Source organism: Leopardus geoffroyi, chromosome C1 (assembly GCF_018350155.1).
Source record: "Leopardus geoffroyi isolate Oge1 chromosome C1, O.geoffroyi_Oge1_pat1.0, whole genome shotgun sequence".
In the NCBI taxonomy this organism is placed as follows: Eukaryota; Metazoa; Chordata; class Mammalia; order Carnivora; family Felidae; genus Leopardus; species Leopardus geoffroyi.
Window position 1 is genome coordinate 100026761 of NC_059328.1, and position 24966 is coordinate 100051726.

Sequence of the window (24966 nt, forward strand, 5' to 3'; positions counted from 1 at the left end):
GGGGTCCCACCTGGGCTCATTGGTTCTTTATGATTTTTTCCTCCAAGGCTGCTGTGCCCCTTGTGGTCTCTTCTCTCTGATTTTCTCTCTGAATCAAATACTTCGTTCTGGGTAATGTTTGCTGTCCTTTGCATAGAATGTATGTGAACCTTCTGGACTTTCTATTTCCCATGGCCTAGGAATGTTTTTCCTGCTTCTCCCCTCTCGCCTGTGTATTCCCTTTCCCCCTCAAACTCGCTTCCTCCATGAAATTTTCCTACGTCTGCCTCTCCGTGATCACATCGGAATCCACTCAGCTTCGCAGAGAAGGCTTACACTTCTGTTGCCTGCGTCTGACCCGTCTTGTCCATCCATTCAAATACAGCATTTCTCGAATACCCATTAGAGCCCACAGAACGTCCCAGATGGATGCCTCATGGAGTGGTCGGTGCGGGTGGATGGACAAATAATGAAACAGCTAACTATAAGATAGAATGAAATACCTGACAGAGGAACCATGTGCTGGTAGGAAGCAAGGAAGAGGATGATTAATTTTGACTTGGGGTTGGGGTTGATTTTGCTGAAGAGGTGACATTTGAGCTGAGCCTTGAGGATAATTAGAATTTTGAAAGAAGGGGTGGGAGAGCATTCCAGGAAATGCACACTTGTGGGAAGGCATCAAGTTCAGATGAGTGAGAGTGTGTGGCTGCTTCAGGAAGGGCAGGGAAGCTCCTTGGAGCTGGAGGGAGGAGGAACAGGTGGGAGGGGAAAGGTGGGTGTGGGGTAGGTCCTGAAGGCTTTCTGTGCTGTGCCGAGAAGTCTGGGCTACGAGGGCTGGGTTTGTTGGCCTCATGGGTGTATTCTCCAGTCGTGTCACTTATTTATCTCACTGTATATAATTGTCTGTTTCTGGGCTAAATCCCCACCCTGATTATAACCCTAGAGCCAGGGACCATGGTCATCTTGTTCACTGTAGTATCCTTACTACTAATAGGGCACCTGGACCATAGTAGGTATTTGGTAAGTGTTGGCTGACTGAATGAATACACGTATATATCCCTCAATCTGTGGGTAATGGGTAGCCATTAGAAGCTCTCAGGGTAAGGGGCGCCTGGGTGGCTCAGTCAGTTAAGTGCTGACTTCAGCTTAGGTCATGATCTTGTGTTTTGTGAGTTCGAGCCCCGTGTCGGGCTCTGTATTGACAGCTTGGAGACTGGAGCCTGCTTCGGACTCTGTCTACCTCTCTCTCTCGAAAACAAAATAAACATTAAAAAAAAAAAAAAGCTCTCAGGGTGAGAGGAACACAACATGGGGTTGTATTCGAGGAGGTACGTCTTGCTAACACACAGCATGGATCAGAGAGTGAAAGGTACAAAGATCCGGGGAGGGATTCAGATATTCTCCATGTGTGTCTTTAAAGAAAGGAATAACTTGCAAATCCATCGAAATCGTTTTTAAATAACAAAAGCATTACATCTATATTTTAAAATTCAAATAGGATAGAAGAATTTGTACTAATTAGGCCAGACTGCTTTAACAAAGAAAGATTCTCGAAGCATAGTGGTTCAAATGATATAGAAGTGTCTTTCCAAACAGTCCCAAGGGGATGTTAAAGGTTGAATAGTATCCCTGCCCCTCGCAGCCCTTCTGGCACCCTGGCTGATGGCAGTCCCCTGTCTTCAGCCCACCTAATGTCAGCTTGGTTGTCACCATCACCGTGCCAGCCCCATATGGAGGAAAGATCATAGAGGAGAACACCTGGGGGTTTCATAGGCCAGGCTTGGAAGGGGCGCTCATCATTTCTGTACACATTCCATTCAAGAGAACTTAGTCTGGTCACCCTAGCTGCAAGGGAAGCTGAGAAAAAGTGGCCTGGCGGCAATGGAGTGCCAGCTGCTGTGGAAGAGAAGAGTGGATTTGGCTGGGGGGGGGGGGGGGGGGGATGGGGGGAGGACCAGCAGTCTCTGTCAGTTACAAAGGAGGTAAGGTAAAAAGCAAATATGCCCACCCTTGCACCGCCCAGGCTCAGCCACTCGCATGATGTGCGTGTGTCCATATACTGAATGTTTCATTGGTTCTTTTTGTTTCTTTTTAAAAATTTTTTTTTTTTAATGTTTATTTGTTTTTGAGACAGAGAGAGACAGTGTGAGTGAGGGGAGGAGCAGAGAGCGAGGGAGACACAGAATCCGAAGCAGGCTCCAGGCTCTGAGCTGTCATCACAGAGCCCGACGCGGGGCTCAGACCCATCGACTGCGAGGTCATGACCTGAGCCAAGGTCGGACACTCAACCGACCGAGCCACCCAGGCGCCCTGGTTCTTTTCGTTTCTGTAGAGGGCTCTGCATGTGACAGTAGCGATATTTGCTGTTTCTAGAGCGCATATCAAGCATCAGGTTTTATTGTGCATTGTCTTACTGAATCCTCACAATACGTTGAGAAAGGTGCTGTTCTTTTCCCCATGTTGCACACGAGGAAACTGACTTCCCGTGTCCCGAGTCATTCAGCTGTTCCATGGCGGAGCCAGGATTTGATCACTGGAGTCCACTGTGCCTGTTACCACGGAAAAGTTGACCGATGTTCACCATCACCTTATGCTGTTTGTTGCTTGAGATTAGTTTCGCGAGAAAAGGGCGGCAGCATTTGGACACTCGGAGCGCAGTCAAACAGAGGAGGGTCTGGGACAAGTGCAGTCCAAGTGCAATTCCTGAAGGGGCTGTCGCAGGAGCCACCTCCCAAATGTGGCGACTCTGCAACCCTTAGCAGGTCACCAGGGACCCAAGGGCAACTTCCTCCAGAAAGCACAGGAGGAGGGGAAGGCTGGCAGGAGGAACCTAGTGAATGCATCCAGCTTAACGGTCTTTGAAGTGCCGTGGCCTTCAGAGATTCCTTGGCACTCATTTTAGCCTTGTTAACAGAATTCCTGTATCTGCCAAGCTGATTAATGCCTGCCCTGGCTATAATTATTCTTATTAGCCTGCTGAATAGGAAGCCTAGTTGTCAGTGATGGCTCCTTACAAGGCGGTCCGGCCGGTCGGCATTCGTATGACTATTTTGTTTTAGCGTTTTTTTCCCCCCCTGTAGATTGAACATACATTTTCATATCGGCACGGTGTGTGGAAGTCCCAGAAGCTGTGTGCTTGTCCGGCAGTATGTGTCTGCATCTCACTTTATATCAAATGAAGCTGGGGGGAACCTGTCAGGGCACTTTGTAGCCGGTCAGTTTAATTGCCTTGCTTCCTTAAAGGCAGGGGAGCAAGGCCATATGACTCTCTGCCTTGGGAAAATAACTTGAACTGGCAAAGACGCTTCATAATTTATCTTCTGGAAAAGGCGAAGTGCTGCAGTTGGCACAGTCAGTGGTTTTTAGGTCTTGGAATAATCACTCCCCCCCCCCCCCCCCCAACTGTAGAGTCTTTGCAAAGCACCAGAATGAGACCCGGTCGTTAACGCAGTTGCGGACCGGCAATGTGATTTCCCGGAGACTAGAGATAATGGCACTGTGTACACGTTTGTGTTCTTCGAATGCTGATTTCTCCACAATGCTCCCTAAGTGTTTGTGTGAGATTACGGAGTCGCTCAGCAGCATGATTCAAGTTTAAGTATGATGTTTCTGGGACCTTAATTGCATCCTGCTTTGCACCTTTGTAAGCAGCTGGAACGTGAGCATTTGCATCATTCGGGATATTTCAGGGGAGTCGAGAAACACTGGCTAGGGTTGCTGTGTCTCAGATGAATTTTTCTCGGCACTGTGAAGGACAGGATTATGTTGAAGGGTTCAGGATGCATTTCAGAATGGGTGCTCCCTTTGAATCCTAATGAAATAGAATCAGTGTGCAGATGGTTGGGTTACTTCTCAGACCTTCAAAGTGACACCAAGGGGCGCCTGGGTGGCTCAGTCGGTTAAGCGTCTGACATCGGCTCAGGTCATGATCTCGTGGTCCGTGGGTTCGAGCCCCGCGTCGGGCTCTGTGCCGACAGCTCAGAGCCTGGAGCCTGCTTCGGATTCTATGTCCCTCTCTCTGCCCCTCCCCCACTCGTTCTCTGTCTCTCAATAATAAATAAAACATTTTTAAAAAATTTAAAAATAGAAGTGACACCAAGCCAAGAATGTCCTGGTAACGATTCTTCTCCGTCCTTATGTAGAGCGGGACTGGGCCAGAACTTCGCAGCCTGTCGGCCATGGTAAGAGGAGCCAGTGTCATGATGCAGATGCTCTCAGCCCCTGGAGCCCACAGGTCGGAGCCGCCTCTAAACCAGACGCCCTGTTTACTGAAGAAGGCCCTGCAGATATTATCACTTCCCGTGTGCGCTCCGGTTTGACCGCGATTGCTAGTTGTCTCTTACCGGTGAACCACAACCCTTTCGCCCCGTTCTGGCCTTGGGAGGAGCTGTTTGAAGGTGGAAATTGAGCAGTCCAGTGACCTGGTGAGAGGTCACTTATCCATTCAGTGACGACTGAGAGCATGCACACTCCTCGGCCCAGGCATTGTTTTGACTACCGATTGCACAGTGAACCGAGCTGACTCAGGTCTGCCGTCCCTCGGGTGGGACGGAATGCATGGGTGTGTGGTGGGTGGTGTCCCCACAGGGTGCAGCACCTCCTGGATGATGGAGGTGAGGGTCAAGGGCATGCAGCCGGGGAGCAGGACCAGGAAAGGAGAGTTCTAGAAGGAATAGTCAGGGCTGGAGGAAGATCCAGGAGAGCCCTCTGTCAGAAGCAAGCAGAGAGGGTTTGAGGAGACCCGCTATGGGGGTTGGTCAAATGCTGCTGAAAATGCAGGAAGATCAAGGCGAAGAGAAGCCTTGGATTGCGAGATTGTGATTCTGACCCAACAGCGAAGGACGAGGCGGAATCGCCGACTTCGAGGAGTGAGTGAAGTGGGACCGCCATAGCAGGTGCCACAGCCCACCTTTTCAGGTTGTTGCCTGCTGGGAGGCCAGGCTGCGCGGGGCGGAGGGCTGCTACAGGATGATGGCTGGGGCTGCACTCCAGGGACGGGAGGCAGCAGGGTGGGAGCCTTCCAGAGCGCCCTGGCCTTGGAGGTCGGAGTGCCAGGCAGTCTCCCCGAGAGGAGGGAAGGGCGAGGTGGAGGGGGGATGTGCAGGGAGCAGTGTGGCATGGGAACCATGGGCTCGGCCACGCTTGCAGCCTTTTTAGCCTGAAGAGTGGTCACAGAGTCCCCAGACGTGCCTGATAGAAGTTGTCCGCGTGTTCCCTTTCTCTGCACAAACTGAAAGTGTTTCCCGTGTTCCTCTGGACGTCTTCTTCCTTGTTGATTGGTGGAATTAGCCTTCTTTCTGATGGCTGCTTTTAGACCTTTAGCTGCTAGGTGGGACTTCCAGCACGGGGACTTTGTGGCCATTTTTATAACCCATCTTTATCTCATGCTCACCGCCTAAGAAGATTTCAGCAGTTTGTATTCCATGTGCTTTTTCTAAATTCTTTCTGCTCTCGGAAATCACTTTCATGGAGGCCAAGTAGGGATCAGGCTTTGGAATGTGCCCTTTAGCAGCCCTCCAACATCGGACGGGTTTCTTCACCTCTCTGACCTCGGCTTCTACATCTGTCAAGTGGACTAATATCTCGCTTACAGGTTTGTCACGAAGATAAAAATCTAGAAAAATGCCAACACTACACTTTCTGTGGTCCTTAGAGCTTTGCTACTCAAAGTGGGGTTCGGGGACCGGCTGTGTTGGCGGCATCAGGGAGAATCTCAGGGCCTGCACTCCAGTCTGTGGAGTCAGAGTCTGCGTTTTAACCGGATCCCCAGGGGATTCAAATGCCTGCTAAAGTTTGAGAAGCACTGGCCTGGAAGAGAGCTTGGCATGTATCTGGTGGCCTTGGCTTCCCTTGGTGAGCTCTGTCTGAGACAAAGGCCGTGGTCAGGGTTAGAGCTAGAAGTGAGCTGGGGTGGGCTCTATGGGAATGTGACAGGCACTCAGTTGGCCACGAAGGATGCGGTTCACATAGGTCTGTTGTGGTGGCAATTATATCACGTCCAGGTGTTGTAGGGAAAAGGCAGGATCCTGTGACTAGCAGGAGTTGGGGGCTGGAGAGCAGGTATGCCAGGGAGAAACCAATATGGGGATTATTCCTCCCTAAGAAATTCCTCCCTACCTCTTACGTAGTACTTAGTTTGTGCCTGGCACTGCACTTACCGCATATGAAGTCCTTTAGCAAGCTTCAGAACCCATGAGACAGGTGCTGTTACCACCCCCATTTGAGAGATGATAACACTGAGTCACAGAGACATGGAGCAAACTGCTCCAGGTTCCGGGCAGTGGCGGAGCTGCTGGGATTCAAGCCCACACTGCCTGGCTCCAGAGTCTGGGCGTGTTACCACAGTAGGCTGTTCTGCTTCTCTGTGTCCATACAGATATGCAGAGTCTGACCTGGGTTGGAAAACAGACAGAGGAATTGATACAATTAGCCAAAATGTGATAACATGTGTTTCCTTGTCTTTTAAAACAGCAGGTGCAGATTCTGGCCCTGATCTTCCACTCACTAGTTTTGTGACCTTGGACAAGTTGCTGACTAGCTCTTAGCCTCAGTCCAGTAAGGCCTGGGCTGGCTGATCCCGAAGGCCCCCTTCCATCTCCAGAACTGCTGGAAGCCGCGCTGACCCCTGCTGGCGGCCATATGGGCTGCTTGGTCCAGCCCTGGGGTCCCTGGCTCCTGGCCTATCTTCCCCAGCTCTCCTCCTGTCTATAGCCTGCGCCTCTCAACTCTCACCTGCCTGGCACCTTTCCACAGAGGGACGGCTGGGGACCCAGAGCTCTCTGGGAATTGTTTGTTGTTCTGTGTCCGTGTTGGTAACTGCTTCCTCCTTCCAGACCACTTCCCGTGCTGGGAAACAGGGTATCTTTCCCTGTGGTTCTTGAGGTCACGGAGGTATCCCAACCACCAGGCCAACTGCGCCTTCAGATGGACTTTCTGGGAGAAGTTGCAGAAACAGGAAAACCAATTAGGCATTTCTAGATGGCGGACATTTTCTTATTACTGATTTGGTTGTTTGCAAGTGTTGTTGAGGAAATCAGCCATTAGTGAGTGAGTTGGGGTGGAGATAATCAAGTCTCAGCCCTCAGAAATGTGACTTGTGTTTTCTTCCACATTTAGCCTTCCAATCTAGGAGAGAGCCTGGGAGACAGTTACTTTGCATAGACTCTCTTTTTCCTAACAGTCTCCACCCCACAGCGAGAAGAGACAAAGACATCTTTAAATGTGTCCACATATCGACACTAGTTTGGATTTTCCACTTGCCTAAAGGACAAGAGAGTCAAAATTCCGACACTTCCAATCAGGAGCCTTAACTGGCTCAGAAATGTGTTTCTCGTGTGTGGGGACTTTCTTCCTTTTCATTCTGTGAGTCTGAAGGAGGAAGGTAAAAACGACGTTGGATGTGATACCAACGAAAAGGGTGTACGCGGAAGACCTCCGTGTTGTTGTGGCCTTAGTCTTTGCTGCGTCCTGGCTGCCTTGAGATGTAATGTGTGCTGCTGACCTAACAGTGCTCCCTCACTCATCTTGGATGTGGAGATTTTCCCAGGCTTACCAGGAGCCTTCCAGGAGTGAGTTCTTGCGTGTGTTTGAAGGTGAAGGGCTGGCTCGTGTGGTATAAATGCACCGTCCCCTAGGATGTCCTAAGAGCGGAGTGCCAGCTGATTTGGTGTCTGTCCAGTGCACTGCCGCTCTGCTTCTGTTGCGGCGAGGACTTCAGAAAGCGAAGCCAAGCCACTTTGGGCACGGCGATTCATTTTTCCATTTTCCGGAGGCTGGCACATCCAAATGTTTTCTTATTTATTACAGGGCACCGTAGTCCGTCATCTTCGACTGAGGAATCCGTACAGTAAGCCTCAAGCTCAGGCCACGGTGCCTAGCCCAGAGCCTGGCATGTGGCGGGCCCCTGGATTGCGCAAAGTGGTGGCGGTTGTGGGTAAATGATTTGTGCCCAGTTGCTACCCTACTCTGCCATATGAGACGTTCCTGCTTTTCCTCGGGAGCTTATGTTTTAGTGCTTCAGCAGCACTTAGGGACTATTTACTGTGTTTCTGACACTGGGAAATTACAAAGGAACTAGGAAAGGGGGGGCCAACGTGGAGACGGAACCCGTTATAACAGAGTGGATCGCCGGTGCTTTTGAAACGTCGAAGTGGCTGAATCATTAGATAGCTGTGCATATGGGGCTGTCAGGATCCCAGGGACAAAAGCGAGGCCAGGAGCTGTTATTATGGAAAGGCTCCATGGAGCTGGTGGGACTAGAAAGCACTTTGAGCCAGGAGCAGGCAGAGCATTTCAAGTTAGGAGAATGACCCACACAGGGTCTCGGAGGCAGGAGTAGATCGGTGTCGTGCCGGTTGGCATTCCGTCCGGGAATTAGCTGACTTAAACTGGAACGGTACGAGAGACCTCAGGGGATGTGGATATTAAGCTCTGAGGAGGGGAGGTTGGCGGAGAGGACGAATGTGAGCAAAGTCACCCTGAGAGGTGTTGTCAGTGCCCACATAGCAGCTCAGAGCCCACGTGCATAAGGCTGGTGAGGTCTGCTGGGGCTTACAGGGAGCTCGCCTGCTAAATTCAGGTGGTAAGTCAGGCCCTAATCCTATTCTGGGTTGTTTCCTACAAGGAAAATGGCTCACAAAACAATTACTGATGTTCCCCATAGGTGGTCGATCAGAACATTTCTTCAAAGGACTAACACCTGATAAGAGACACAGATACCTCGTAGAGGAGAGAAGGGGGATTTTAGATGCTTTTCTCTGGAAACCCGGTTTATGCAACCGCGTGGTCCGTTCATCAGAGCCCCCGCTTTAATAACAATTTATCCCGCAAATAAGCGTGCAGTCGAAACACCAGGATGAGTCTCAGCTCAAGGGTTGTACCTCGTGCAGTCGAAACACCAGGATGAGTCTCAGCTCAAGTGTTGTACCTGGCTCGTAAGTGGCAGAGGAGGGAGCTCTGTGGGCGCATCTCCGGAATATCACAGCGGTGTAGCAAGGTGGGGGGATACTGCCCAGTTGTAGCCTCAGGATCCACGAGCCTTATGGGAGTTAACCCCAAGGCCGGGTGTGAGTTTGGTCCTAAGGAAACGGCAGTGCTCACACGAGCTCTGTGTCCCGTCCAGCATATTCGTTGAAGGCATCCGGGCCTCAGAACAGACAAGTGTGAGAACGGAACCCGTGATCGTTTTCCCCAGTCACCCTCACTCCATGCCCTTAGGAACCGACTCTACAGCCTATGTATGCAGTGCGCCTCTTCTGTTCATATGTCATCTTGGAATTAATTCCATTTGTTTGAGTCTCTGGGGCTCAGGTCAAGCCTTGCTGCCCTGAGAGAGGATGACACGTTCTGATCCAGGGTGAGGCTGCCCGTAGCACATTCCTTTGTCATTGGCTCTCATTGAGCCACGTTCCTTCACAGCACAGCCATCAATTGATGGTCTGTTTATTAGGAGGGGTTTTATCTCACCCCAGCTGGAAGCCCCGTGAAAACGGGACGGTGTCCGTTTTTGTTTACCCCGGCGTGTAGGCATGCAAGCCTGCGGACGATTAGATTAGTGTGTGTGCTTAGAAAACGTCTGTAGATATCTTGCATATACGTGTGCAAATAGCGTGTGTACTGTAGGGGGCACGTACCACACCTCTGTGAGATGCACATGTAAAATCTGTGTTGTGGAACCTTAATCACAGGATTCAGAGGTGACCTGTGTGTCCTCTCCTTTGCACGCGTGCTTGCGGTCTCTTTTTGTGACTACCACAGTATTTCTGGAGGACTGGCCTGTGACTCCATTTCTAGGACAGAGGGTTGTGGAGTGGACTAGGAGAGAATGGAGTCCACACGTGAAGAAGAAGGGACGGGAAAGCCTCCAGTCTTGCTTGGGAGGTTTTCCTCAGTTCTTTTCCTTGGCAGCTGGTGTGGAGGACCGACCACTCTGGCTGTTGTCTTTCCGCCACCTCCACCCCTTCCTCCCTTTGTGGGGTTGACACAACCTCTCCCATCCCCAACTGGCATCTCCTCCCTTCCTGGGCTTCCTCGTGCTCACAGCGTGGAGAAGCAGGCTTCTCTACTCCCAGTGCGAGCCTCAGGGGCCCCGTGGCGGGGTCAGTCCAGACCACAGCCCGCGGGCCTGTCACCCCTGCTCCGGCCAGCAGCCAGCTCTGGCCACGTCTGAGGGAAGGGGCAGTGTGTTGCTGCCTGCGGCCCGTGGCTCGCCCCTCCGTTTGCCTCCTTCGTAACTACTACTTCCTCTCCACCCTGTGCCAGGCGTTACTCTAGAGCTCTGGGCACGTAGGGACGTAGACACAGTCCCTCGACCCCTGTAGCTGCCAGTCTAGATGTGGAGGCGTGACCCACACACGGAAAGCGAGGTGACGTTGAAGAGGTGTCCGAGATCATTCGAGACGAAAACGTGTGGAGAGAAGGGAGAGTATTGGGGGCTGGTTTAGACGGAGGCGCTCTTGCAGGAGAGGTAAGGTGACGGACATAATGCTCCATACCTGTGTGTGTTACTACCTGTGTCTCCTCTGTACCTGTCTGTGCGTTTTTTAGGCTTTGGTGCCATGTCTGGAACGAGAACCTTTTATAAGGATCCAAAGCACCCAGCTGTGTTGGCTCCTCTAGCCCCACGGCTGAGTGATAATAACCCTGAGGTGTCAAAATGTGGGCTTTGGAATATTGGGATTGCGTCGCCTCCCGAGGTGCCGAGGTCCCCGCCCCGCGGTGTTCTTGACCGATGCTGTGTGTGACAGGTGCCCTAGCCCTGTGCTCTTTGCTTTCTGCGCTGAGCTTAGCAAAGAGCTCTTCTGGAAGTTACTGATCAGGGGTCATTTCTGATATCAGTGAGATGAAGTAACTCCTGTTCACCCCCCTAGACGATGATCCAAAGATCAGTTTGGGTTCTGACATTCCAGTTTGCTAAAGCCCACTGAGGTAGAAGTGATCAGTCATTCTGTCACCAGGCACGTTGCTGGGCTGGGAATGTGGCGATGAGGAGGCAATGATCTGCCCCTTCAGGGGGCTCACAGTCCTATGAGGGCAGCACACGAGCTTCCTACAAGCGGTGGCTGAGCCGAGTTGCCCCTCAGAGGCACATTCACAACTCTGGCTGGGGACTGAGGCGGGGGGGAAGGGGGAGGTTGGGGATCAGGAACGGCTTCCGTCAGGTGAACTTCTATGAGCTTACTGAATCTTGTCGATCATCGGGGTTTTGTCTGACAGAGAAGGGGCAGGGTATTTGTTTCAGGCAGAGGGGAGAGCAAGGGTAGGGAAATTGACCCATTTGTAAGGGCATTTTTGCGGCTAGAGCTGAGGGCCTTTCCAGAGGGAAAGGGTTGGGACGGGAGAGAAAATCGTAAGATTGGGAAGCGCTTTGAATGCCACCTGGAGGAGTGGAAGTCTGATGTTGTAGGTGAGTGTCTGTTTTGTTTTGTTTTTTCAGGTGCTGTGTTCCCTAGAATGCTTTAAGCCCCTCCTGTCCTTTATTTACTTATATCTTAGGATTCCCGTTGTTGGAGAACTCCTCTCCTCCTGGCCTTTCTGCAAAGCTGCCACACTGTTTCCGCCTCCTCAGCTCTGGCACTTGGCTAGGTGTTGGCTCAGTCACCTTACCTGGTGATGTGGTTCAGCACACGTAGGTGTGTGAAATATCAGACTGATAGAGCTAAAGTCTTCTCCTTAAAGGGCGTGTGAACCCAGAGTCTTCTGTTGAAGACCACCACAGTGTATTGCTTACTGAGCCTCAGTGGGGAAGATGGGCAGGGACGTCCACACCACTCATGGCAACTGGCAGTGTGCCTAGAGGTGTCAAGGGTGGGCTTGAGTGAGGCCTTGCTAGGGAAGAAGGGTGGACAAGGCTAAGGAAGAGCAGAGAAAGGGTACCGGAGACAGTAAAATAGAGAGAGAGGACAAAGCTGGCTACGGTAGGAGTAGGGGAGTATTTCACCGACGACTGTCTCAGGTGCCTTCCACGCACAAATGCGAGTTTAAACCCAATGTGAATCCCCCATTCTCTTGAAACTAGAGGCCGAAAGGAGGGCCAGGTGTTCGCCCAGAACTTGGCAGACCACGCTGGCCAGTTCGAACATGGGGAGAATTGAAAATGGCTGAGCAGTGAGGGATGCTGCTCAGTGCTTGGGCCGCTAGCAGCTGTTAATTTTACAGAACGCTCCAAACTAATCCTTCTGGATAGATCTTGCCGCAGCCTTTTCTGTCTCTGGTCCTTGGACAGAGAATTGTTTAAATCATTCTACACGTAGAGAGTTATTTTGGTTACTCATTAGTGCAGATTGCCTCCAAGTAGTCTCTGTGTGTGTCGTTTGGCCACCTAACTTCTCGGAACCTCAGTTTCCTTATTTAATCCTCTCAAGGTTGAGTATTAAATCATGTGAGCAGGCTTTGCAAACTGTAAAGCAGGGCTATAAATGTAAGGTGGTTTCTGTCCATTACTGAGTCTTTGAGGGCAAAGCTGTCTGCTCAATACTTGGCCTACTGTGTCCGTTAGGGTTCTGTCAGGGAAGCAGAGCCACCGTAAATATGGTGGAACAAGGCCCGTGTCAGAGGAATGAATCTTTACACAATTATGGGAGGAGCTGAGGAAGTGAAGGCTTGAGAGGGGGAGCCGGAGGAGCCGAGGAAAACCACCGGTCAGGCCTCCTGAGGCACCGGTGGCCAGGTTGGGGCTTACAGAGGACCTGGGAGCCACGCAGAGTGGGACGGTGAAGCGGGGGAGGGGGTGGCAAAGGGTCTGGGAAAAGGCTGTTTAGAGCTACCGCCTCTGCCTTTGCAGCCGAGCCAGTGGTGGTCTTGGGGTCATGCTGGTCGCTAAGGATAGTGCTTGGGAAGAAACCTGGAGCAGAAAGAAAAACCGGGACAAAACTAGTGCTCGCGAGTGCCCGCGCATCTGTCTCTCGCCATCTTTAGCCATGGCGACCACCAGAGCGTATTGGCTGCAGCTTCCCTTCCCTCTGCCTCCCAAGTCTCACAGGTGCTTCTGAAAAATTCTGGGTTCCTCTCAACCCAGAGCTGCACAGGGAGGAGGATGCTGGGAGATGTAGTGCCAGCTTGGCCGAGCTGACACAGTAGAGAACCCCACGATTTCATAACGTAGAATTAAAGATTTCTCAAGGCTCTGCCCCCACCCCGGGGTCTCTCAGAGGCCCCGGAACTGGAAGCGATGTCATGCTTACAGGATACAGCATTTTACTGGGAAGAAGTTCAGTCAGTTCGTGATCCAGTCTTTTTTTTTTTTTTCTTCATAAGAAATTTATTGTCAAACTGGTTTCCATACAACGCCCAGTGCTCATCCCAACAGGGGCCCTCACGAACCAGACTTTTAAGAAGTGGCTTGCAGTTGCGTTTTTCAGCCGCTGGGGGCCCTGCATCTCTCCTGTTGTCCTCGCCCTCCTGTCCGTCGTGCCGGAGGTAATGGTTATCTCAGCACCAGAAGCTAAGTGAAGGCGGGTTGTTCCTGAAGACCCTGTCGGTTCCGGTGGAGTCAGTGTTGTTCGTGTCACTGGGTTCTTGTTTGACCCACGGCATATGGATACTAGCTCCGCCTTGCCCTGGATGAAGGCTACCCCATGCCCATGAGCAGGTATGAGCAGCTACAGACCGGAGCCAGATATCACGGAGATAGATGTTAGGTGAGAACAAGGCTTGCATGACTGGACCGCCCTTCCCCGCCCCGTGGTCTGTTCGCCACCCTGCCCCTCCCTCATGTTGCGGCAGCCAGCCTGGGCCAGCAAAGACTCAGGGAGGGCCTTCTATGGTAAGCTCAGCCCCTAGGAAAATCCCACTGTGTGAGATTTAATGGCCATACCTGGACCTTGTTGTCACTCAGAATTCTTCTACGTTTTTTTTTCTTTTAACATTTATTTGTGGGGGAGAGCACAAGCAGGGGAGGGGCAGAGAAGGGACAGAGGATCGGAAGCGGGCTCTGGGCTGACAGGCTGACACTCACAAGCCCGATGTGGGGCTCGAACTCACGAACTGCAAGATCACACCGGAGCCCAAGTCAGACGCTCAACTGACTGAGCCACCCGTGTGCCCCTCTTTTCCCTTTTTGATTGTCCACTCTGATTTTCCTCATGACCACAGCTTCTTCCTTCTTGCCCCTTTTAAGTTCCCTTGTGTCTCTTGAACCTAATCTTCATCCTCACTGTGATCCCTCGATCTTGAATGTTCCTGTTGTCCAGTCCACCAGGCTACGCTCACTGTCCTGGGCTCTACTCCTAGTGTGGCGTGCATTTCAATGGTGGGCTTGTCAACATCCCATAACCCACTCCCATAATCCTTTGCCAGTTCTTGCACGTGGTTGAGTTATCCACACTGACTGTTGTCTCTGATCCTGAGCTGTATCATCCTGCTGGGGAAAATCTCGAAACCTGCCCACCTGAGTTTCCCCAAAATCAGGGGGTCGTTACTGCATTTCAGCCCTCCCTTGTGTTCATTCCGTAATGGTTTCCTATTATAATCCTTGTTTTTAATGCTTTTACTTAAAATTTTTTAACGTTTATTAATTTGACAGAGAGAGAGAGAGAGACAGAACATGAGCAGGGGAGGGGCAGAGAGAGGGAGACACAGAATCCAAAACAGCTCCAGGCTCTGAGCTGTCAGCACAGAGCCCGATGCGGAGCTCGACCTCACAAACTATGAGTGAAATCATGACTTGAACTAAAGTCAGGTGCTTAACCGACTGAGCCACCCAGGCACCCCTCTATTATATTCCTTCTAATGGGTTATTCTAAACCTTTTCCATGATAAGATCTAAACCCCTCTCTGCTACTTTACTGAGACATTGGAGATGAACTTAATGTTCCTCAAGCTTTTGCCTCAAAACTTTATTATAATTTGGGCATCTGGGTGGCTCAGTTGGTTAAGCATCCAATTTCGGTGAGCTCCGGTCATGATCTCACTGCTTGTGAGTTTGAGCCCCGCGTCAGGCTCTGCTGACAGCTTGGAGCCTGGAGCCTGCTTTAGATTCTGTCTCTATCTCTCTATCCCTCCCCTGCTCGCTCTCTCTCTCTCTCAAATATAAAATAAAACATAAGAAAAAGCGGGGGGGGGCTTTAATTTTACCCATCTTTTTCTCCTAAATTCTAACAAAAGTAGGGGCCCTGTCTTTGGCTCCTTTTGTCTCTATAATTATGTATACATTCTGTCTCCCTGTATGACCCCAGGCAACCTGTGGCTTTAAATATCATCTATGTGCTGGTGACTCTTCAATGAAGCTCTTTGCTTGGGCCTCCCCCCAGCTCCAGATATACACAGCTGACTCTTGGTCAACGTGGGTTTGAACTATATATGCAGATTCGCTTACATGTGGACTTTTTACAGTACCATATGATAAATGTATGTTCTTTCTTCTGATTTTCATAATATTTTCCTTTTCTCTAGCTTATTTTAAGAATATAATATACACTCCGTAGGACATACAAAATGTTGTGTTCATCAACTATGTTACTAGGAAGGCTTTCGGTCAACAACAGTAGGCTATTCGTAGCTAAGCTTTTGGAGAGTCAAAACTTATATGTGTATTTTTGGCTGCCTGGGGGGTTGGCACCCCTAACCCCCATGTGGTTTAAGGATCGACTAACTATGCAAGGTGTATCCTGAGTCTGACCACTCTGAGAGTGACTGCCATTACAGCCTGAGGACAGGTGCCCATCATCTTGTACTTGATCTACTATACCTTGTCCTCGCTTCCCAGTTGGGTCCATCATAATCCGTCTTTCACACAGCAGCCGGGGGGAGCTTTCTAAAAAGCAGGGTCTGTCTGTCATTCCCTAGCTGATGTGCTTCCCATTCCAACCAGAGTCAAGGCCTCTGCCCCCTCCTTCATTACAGTCCAGTCACACTGACATTTTTTCTGTTCCGTGAACACCCCAAGCTTGCTCTGTCTTGGTGCCTTTATACTAGCTGTTCTCTCTGCCCGGAGCGGTCTTGCCCCAGCGTTCAGCCCCTGCCTCCTTCTCATTCTGGTCTGAACTCAAGGTCAAGGTGACCTTGTGAGAGGATCACCTTTCCTGACCTTGTTGGCAAAAGCAGCCTGCTACCCCTCCCCCACCCATCCCTGTCACTATCCTATCAGGTTATTTATCAGCACTCTGGGTTTGTTCCTTGCCCCCTTCCTTACTAGAACACCAGCTTCTTACGAGCAGGGACACTGAGCTGCCTGTCCCCAGTGCCTAGAAGGTGCTTGGAGAACCGACTGGTTGACTTTGCAGGATCAACTTCCCACTTGTGCCCTTCGTCTTGCCGGCTTTGGATCTTTTTCATGGTTGTGCCCTCTCTGGATTGCATCCTTGATCGTTCCCTTTCCCCTGGCTCTCTCTCTGGAAATCCCACACCGCATCACTGAGAATGCATTTCCGTGGTTACCAGTGACCAGTAGTTATCAATTCAGTAGTCTTTTCTCAGCAGCGCTCTGCCTTGACTTTTCTGCAGGTTTGACATTGCTATTCGTTTTTTGTTTGTTTTTTTCCAAACCGAAACCTATCGCAGGAGTCTGCTCTCGATACTGTGCAGGATGCAGGGTAGGGAGCAGGTCCCGCCTGACCAGCTTGCGGGCTGCCAGGAGCAAGGAGATGGGTATGTGCATAAGGGAATGGCACGTTACTCTCAGCCTTTTAATCTTGAAAGCCTTGCATCCCACGGCTGCCAGGATAGAAGCCTTTCCTGTTTTTTCCCTAACTCTGTGTCTGTGATTTTTTGTTTTCTTTGCTTTTGCTAAGTCTTTTTCGGCTGCTTGTGTCTTAAATGCAAGAGATCACGGTGGTTTGTCCCTCCTGCTCTTGTCTGCACTCTGTTTTGTGGTGACCTCAGTGATCCCACGTCTTTACCTTTACACAGATGCCCTCTTCACCCACCTCCCTCCATGCGTGCAACTCCACATTCATTTTGGGCTCAGATACCTTTTGGGGGTTTTCCATCCCCACTGCCTGGGGGACCTTTCAACTTGCCTACGTGTCACTGGCTCTTTTTCTCCACTGTTTCCTTAGGCAGCTGTTAGCCCTTCCTTGCTGTCTCTAATGCCACAGGTCTATCAGTTGAGGCTGCTTCTTAGCGTGGCTCTCAGAGCTGCTGCCTTTCCATCGCCTGCATTGCCCTACTTTTGGTTCTCCTTCTGTCCCGCCTGTCCTCGTGCAGAGGGCTCCCGACGGACCTCCCGTGTGTCCACTCCCGTCCTCCCTCGGTCACTGCTCCAACCCCCCTGCTCCCCACGGGTCCCTCCCCCCACCCCAGGCTCTTTCCTTATGCTCCTCCCTTCTGCAAAGGATTTTTCTTTTTTTTTTTTTTTTGCGAAAAAAAGCACTTTCATCCTCAGTGTCCCCAGTCCGGTGCCATTCTCAAAAGGCCTAATTCAACTGTTGACACCCATGAAGCTTTCCACTAAACTCTTTGGGTGGACATGCCCTCACTTTCGAACCCCATGGCACTCGTTAGTACCTCTCTTTGGTTTCTCCTATCCTTCCTTATATTACAGTTTTCATGTGCACCTTATGGCTCTTAACACACTCTAAGTCTCCCAGGAGAAGTTCCAGAGGCTGGTTAGCCCTTCTCTCTCCTGTCGTCTCGCACAGGGGCTTCCTGCTCGGTAGCTGTTTGTCGAGTGAGTAATGCTGTCTTATATTTGTCTAGTGCGTCCCGGGGAGGTCTGAGCCGAACCTTGCTTTTTTTCTTTTCTTTTTTTTTTTTTTTTTTAAATGATTATACGACCTGCTCTTGTAGAACCTGATTTGCGTTCAGATGGGATTTTGAAGTACCACCATATGTGACTTCATTACACGTTCTCTGCTGGCTCTGACTTGTTTCGTGTGTACATGGCTGCATTTTTGTCACTTAGGGAGAGCTGCCACCATCTCTTCCTGCCAGACCTCGCAATGGCAGACGTGAAGAGACAAAGGTTTTTCATTTGGTGAGTCCGACACGCCAGGAAAGGCTCTACTAGAGTTTGCAAGTTTGACCTTCTCTGTGTTCATCTCTAGCTCACATGTGGACTGGGGATTCCGTGTGGAAATCCGTACCCCGTTCGCCACCCCCCCCCCCACCCCCGGTCTCTTTTAGGGGCCTTGTAAGGACTCAGAAAAGAGGGATTTAGATGTCCTTTGACAAGGCAGACTGCAATACCATAAGCTCTTTGTTGCAGTATTTCAGCTCTCCCTGTACCAATGGATTCAGTAACTGCCAATATTCATCTTACAAATGGCTCAGGTTGGAAAGTCAGATTATTTGCTTCCGGGCAGCTCAGTGAGATGATAAAGTTTGTGCAATAATGGAAACAATCGCAAAAAAAAAAAAAAAAAAAAAAAAAATCCTTTACAGATACACTGTACTCTGTGGGTCTTGATTTAGAATAATGTTGATGATAACCCAAGAAATAAAATCTGCATATTTCCCATGGATATCATGAAGGGGTGGAAGAGGGTAGATAAATACGGTTTAGTCTTCATTAGCTTGTCTCTCTTAATGATTCCTCACGGTTGCCAGTAAGCACTTATTGAAATAAGTGTTGCAGGAATAGCTTACCTTGAAAAACTTGCCTGACTTTTCTTTCCCATCCCCATCCATTCTGCACGCTACAAGAAAGTTGAAGGCCTTCACTAATTTTCTTGAATACTTCAAAGGTAGCGAAATGGTAATCTGGAAGCGATTACCTCTTGCTTCTTAGTTATCCCCACTGCTGAAAAGTCACAGCAGTAGGGATTCCAGAAGTCCTTCCTATATGGGAAGGGATAAAGTTCTTTTCCCTTTTTTGAATATGATTGTGTGAGATGTTCAAGTTAGTATCGCTTAAAATAATGAAGGCAACAGGTCAGAGAAGGTTTTGAAGAAACTGGAAATGGTTTATAACAATTCTGTTTCTATCTACATCATACTGAGAACGTGTAATATTTCCTCTCTTAGTGACTCGTTGTTAACGTTGCTGCCTAGCCGGTCCACATTGCCCTTGGAGAATTTGAAATATTTCATATGGAATTTCGAGCGGTTTCTTCTTCCTACTAGGAGGAAGGACAAAACCAACTGAAGGTGGTGATATCAACAATGCAGTCGAAAGCAAACCATTCCGGCCCATCTTTGGACAGGGCAGCACATAGGCCAGATGAAGCTGGGTGGGAGTCCCTCCTTTAGTAGCTGTGATGGCGTTCTGCAAGTTGTTTAACTTCTTTGCATCTGTTGTCTCAGCTTCGGTCCTCAGTTTCATCAGTTCTCTGATAGGGGAGGTAGTGTCTACCTTATGGTTCTGTTCTGTGGATTCATTAAGGGAAGTTTTGAATGGCACCCAGCTCGGTGCATGGTATAAGAGACACACAGCTGATTATACCCAACTTATTGTTGGCAGCTATTTGCTGATGAATCAAAGTGAATAGATTACAGAATAAATGAGAAGTGCTTCTATGAAGTTAGCTGAAATGATGGCTTCTTTGATTAATCAGATATTTTTTCATTACTCCCCTCCCTCCGTTAGTTTGTTTGTTATTCATTCTGCCATTTTGGTGGTTATTTTAGAGGTTGGAACATACATCGTTGACTTATTAGTGTCTACCCGGTGGTCCTTTTTATCACTTCCAGGATCATGCAAGACCTTAGAACATCGAAGCTCCGCCTCGCTTTTGTGCTGTTGATGTCCTATATTTTGATTATGCATGTATGTTAAATTCTAGAAGACATTACTAATATTGGACTGTATAGTCAGCATCCAGTAGATTTGCCACAGTTATCCTTTCTGTTGCTCTTTATGCCTTCTTACATCCATGATTCCATCTGGGATCATTTTCCTTCCGTTTGAAGAACTCCCTTTAGTATTTCTTTTGGTATTTCTTTAGTATTTTTTCAATTAATTCTCTTTCGCTTGTTGAGAGTTGGTTGAAGCATATTTATTCTGTCTGCCTTTTAAGGAAATTTTTTTCTGTACACAGTTGTAGGTCGGCAGTTATTCTCTGTCATTACTTTAATTTTATTTTTTATTCTTTTAAATTTACATCCAAACTAGTTAGCATAAAGTGCAACAATGATTTCAGGAGTAGATTCCTTAGTGCCCATTACCCATTTAGCCCATCCCGCCTCCCACATCCCCTCCAGCAACCCTCTGTTTATTCTCCGTATTTATGAGTCTCTTATGTTATGTCCCCCTCCCTGTTTTTACATTATTTTTGTTTCCGTTCCTTCATGTTCATCTGTTTTGTCTGTTGAGGTCCTCCTATGAGTGAAGTCCTATGATTTTTGTCTTTCTCTGACTAATTTCACTTAGCATAATACCCTCCAGTTCCATCCACATGATTGCAAATGGCAAGATTTCATTCTTTTTGTTTTTTTTTAATTTTTTTTTTCAACGTTTATTTATTTTTGGGACAGAGAGAGACAGAGCATGAACGGGGGAGGGGCAGAGAGAGAGGGAGACACAGAATCGGAAGCAGGCTCCAGGCTCTGAGCCATCAGCCCAGAGCCCGACGCGGGGCTCGAACTCATGGACCGCGAGATCGTGACCTGGCTGAAGTTGGATGCTTAACCGACTGCGCCACCCAGGCGCCCCTGGATTTCATTCTTTTTGATACCGAGTAATACTCCATTGTGTGTGTGTGTGTGTGTGTGTGTGTATGTATGTATGTGTGTATATATATATATATATATATATATATATATATATATATACACACACCACATCTTCTTTATCCATTCATCCATCGATGGACATTTGGGCTCTTTCCATACTTTGGCTATTGTCAATAGTGCTGCTATAGACATGGGGGTGCATGTGTCCCTTCGAAACAGCACACCTGTATCCTGTGGATAAATGCCTAGTAGTGTAATTGCTGGATCGTAGGGTAGTTCTATTTTTCGTTTTTTTGAGGAACCTCCATACTGTTTTCCAGAGTGGCTGCACTGGCTTGCATTCCCAACTCTGTCATTACTTTAAAGATGTCATCCCATTGTCTTAAGAGCATTGTCTGTTAAAAGTCAGCTGTCGGTTGTATTCTTGCTCCCTTCTCTCCTTTAGAAAGTTTTACCACGATGTTCCTAGGTGTGGTTTTCTCTGTATTCCTCCTGCGCAGGATATGTAGCACTTCTTGAATCTGGGACATGATGTCTTCTGTCAATTTAACATCTTGGCCATTATCTCTTCAAAAAATAATTTTGCCTACTTCTACCACATTCTTTCTTTCTCCTGTAGGACTCTTTTACACTTGTGTTTAACCTTTTTACTGTTTTTTATGTGTCTTGTACACTATTTTCTGTATTTTTCATCCTTTTTTTTTTACCCTGGGCTTCAGTTTGGATAACTTATATTGACTTTTTTCCTGTTCCTTCTAGTCTACTATTAAACCTGTTTATTGAGCTTTTTTATTTTATTTATTTATTTATTTATTTTTTCAAAACCAGAACATTTATTGTGTGACTAATCGTTGAAATCCTTAAGATGAACTGGATGCTGCAACAGCTGCCCTCTTGGGTTTAGGCGTTGTTCCTTCACGGAATCCATGCCTGAATCTGCGGTATACAATTTTTAGGTGCCTCATTCGACCGGTCCCAGTGGTATTTCTTCTTTTAGCCTTGGCACTCCAGTTATACTTTCTCTTCTGCTTGGCAGGATAGCCACATTTGCCACAGGTCGACTTCTGAAGGTGTCAGGCCTTCGAGCCACAGCGGCGGCACAACGTGTGCATCTTACTGCGACGCTTTCCAAACGATGACGTCCCCTTCGTCATCTTGTTTCCGCAACCGAGATCAAAGAGCTATTGAGCTCTTTTAAAAAAATTTTTTTAATGTTTATTTTTGAGAGAGAGACAGACAGAGACAGAACGCGAGACGGGGAGAGGCAGAGAGGGAGGGAGACCCAGAATCCGAAGCAGGCTCCAGGCTCTGAGCTATCAGCACAGAGCCCGATGCGGGGCTTGAACCCACAAGCCATGAGATCATGACCTGAGCCGAAGTCAGACACTCAACTGACTGAGCCTCCCAGGCACCCCTGTTTATTGAGCTCTTAATTTCAAATATGTGTTTTTTATTTTGTTTTTTAGTTCTAATATTTCAATTTGATTATTTTAATAGATTTCAGTTAAGGGGTCAAATTCTGTTGTCTATTTCTGTAGTAAATTAACCATAGTTATTTTCAAGTCCACGCTGATAACAGCAGTATCTGGATCCCTGTGGATCTATTTCTCTTGTCTGTTTTTTTTTTTTTTTTTCTTCCTCTTTTGTAATTCAGTCACTTGGTCCTATCATCTGGAACGTCAGATAAGTTTCAATTGAATACTGAAAAGCCACAGAGACTCTGCACCTCTGCACGATGTTCTCTTTTTCCTAAGAAGATGTGCTTGTTTTTCCGGCAGTCCAGCAGAATAAGAGCTCACCACGATCCCGTGAGGGACTGAGAGATGTTTTGAGACTGGATCTCAGTGTTGACGACAGCTGATTCTTTGAGCTTTGCTCTCACTCCGAGGGCATGGCCCTTCAGGGCTGTCCCCAAACGCCTGGGGTGTTTACTACAGTCTACCTTCCTTTGTGAACTCAGAATTCCAATTTTCGTCTCCCCAGTACTGTGAGATGGTTGAAAACTTTGCTTAACCTTTTAGCCTCCTACTGTTTACTTTCTTCTTAGCTTCTCAGCCACTTACCCAGCCCTGTCCCCCTGAGTGTAGCTTTCATGTCAGTTCGCCTTGAGGAAAAATCAGTGCAGCAGGTCAGGCTGGCTTCTCTGTTGTTGCCTTTTTCTCTGGGATCCTCACTTCTCCAGCTATGACTTCCTAAAGGGGTTTGAACTTCAGTTGTCTTCTTGGCCCTGTGAGGCACTGGGAAGCACCTACGTCGCTTAAAAATTGGCAAATGTCGGGGCGCCTGGGTGGCGCAGTCGGTTAAGCGTCCGACTTCAGCCAGGTCACGATCTCGCGGTCCGGGAGTTCGAGCCCCGCGTTGGGCTCTGGGCTGATGGCTCAGAGCCTGGAGCCTGTTTCCGATTTTGTGTGTCTCCCTCTCTCTCTGCCCCTCCCCCGTTCATGCTCTGTCTCTCTCTGTCCCAAAAATAAATAAAAAAAAAACGTTGAAAAAAAAAATTAAAAAAAAAAATTGGCAAATGTCTTGGGGCGTGTGGGTGGCTCAGTTGGTTAAGCGTCTGACTTCCGCTCAGGTCATGAGCTCATGGTTTGTGAGTTCAAGCCCTGCATCGGGCTCTGTGCTGACAGCTGAGAGCCAGGAGCCTGCTTTGGATTCTGTGTCTCCTTTTCTCTCTGCCCCTACCCCACTCATGCTCTCTCTCTCTCTCAAAAATAAACATTTAAAAAAATTGGCAAATGTCTCAAGAGAAAAAGCAGTAGACACTGTGGGGCCCACCTTGGTGTGTTTCTGGGATCTTGGTCCCCTGATCCTACATACCTTGATTACTGACAATGCATTCAGTTAGCTGTTTCTTGTATTTTAGCCATCTTTTGTAGTTGTTTGCGAGGCTGGAGTTGATCTGATACAAGCTACTCTCCTTCATAGCAGAAAGGGAAAATCTCCCTAAAGAGGAAATCTTAATTATTGGTCTTTAGAAATGTATACCCTACTTCCCTCCCCTCCTTCCAAAAAAGCATTGGAGGCAATTTACAAAGACATCCATGTATACATGCAATAAAAACCTTAAGATGAAGGTTAAAAAAAAAAAAAAAAAGTACAAGGGCAGTAGGGACATATAGAGATAGAGAAAGGTATGGAGATAGAGAACAGATTATTATTAGAAGTTTAAACTGTGTATGGTTTCCATAGTTGACCATATTTAGTACTGACTTGAAGCTAAGGTACGGACGGACACATGAATTTTGTATATGTTGGGGGAAACAGGAGTTGGAAGTTGGGAGAGAGAAAAGAGAGATGAAGTTAGCAGTAACAATTACATTAGGTATTTTTTCTTCGAGGTTGTTTTGTAGGCTTAGGCAAATTATTTGTTTAAAGTTTATTTATTTTGAGAGAGACAGAGTGCAAGTGGGAGAGAGGCAGAGAGAGAGGCAGAGAAAGAATCCCAACGCAAGGCTTGACCTCACGAAACCACGAGACGTTGACCTGAGCTGAAACCGAGAGTCAGATGCTTAACTGACTGAGTCACCCAGGTGCCCCGCAAATTTATTTAGAACGGGAGTTAGGAGACAGTAGAAGCTTCTGAGACTTACCTGTAAGGGTTTGGGATGTGGTGCTGGGCCACTTAGTAACCGGAGTGCTAATGCTTTGGCACAGAAGCTTTCATACCGCTACACAAATGTGAAGTTGCTGTGCCCTTATTTTGTCTTGAATAACAAAGGCACTCTTGGCTGTGCCAACTGGCTTGGACGCAAGGAATGCCTGCGTACTTCTTGTTTTCTGGGGAAAGAATGTACAATGGTCCATCAACAGGTATTTTTTTCTGGTACTGCATTTCGAGGGAATTTTAACATACGGACGCTTGAGTCACTGAACAACACAGTAGTGTCCTCAATGGTGCTTTTAAGGCTGATGAAGAAATGCTTTTCGTATGAGGGGTTCTTATACTGAACCCTAAAAACAAATGAAAGCACAGGTTAAAATCATTCCTTTGTAAAGACCTCTTTGTGGAGAGCTAAATTAATACGTTTCAGTTGCCATTAAGTGTCTGGGGCTCTTAGTTTGAAATACTGGTAGAATTTGGAAAACCAAAGGAGAAAATTGTTCTTTTTCCGTCAGTTATCAACTGTTACAAGAGGTTTTGACAAAAATTGGCAGTGGGTGGCTCTGCAGACACTCTTTTTGATTTGAAAAGGGCCATATGCTTTAATTTTTACAAACTATATTTAAAAATATTATTAGCTGTTATTTCACAATATTAAAGGAAATCTGTGCTAAATACCAGACTGCTCAGAGCAAGTTGAAATTCTGTTACCAAAATTTAACATCTTGGTTTGTACGGATGAGGGAACATCTCTGTTCTGCATGCAAGATGCCGGCTGGGTTTATATCTTTTTAGATTAGAATTTGATCTTTCGAGCATCTGTTCATACCTGCTTTACT

The 24966-nt window shown here is 48.2% G+C and overlaps 1 protein-coding gene and 1 pseudogene across 1 annotated transcript in view; one reads left to right on the forward strand and one right to left on the reverse strand.

The window, feature by feature from the left end:
• Positions 1-24966, forward strand: part of PTGFRN (prostaglandin F2 receptor inhibitor) — an 84753-nt gene that overhangs the window by 2510 nt on the left and 57277 nt on the right. The gene's annotated exons all lie outside the window — the stretch shown is intronic.
• LOC123598539 lies at positions 21347-21695 on the reverse strand (annotated as a pseudogene).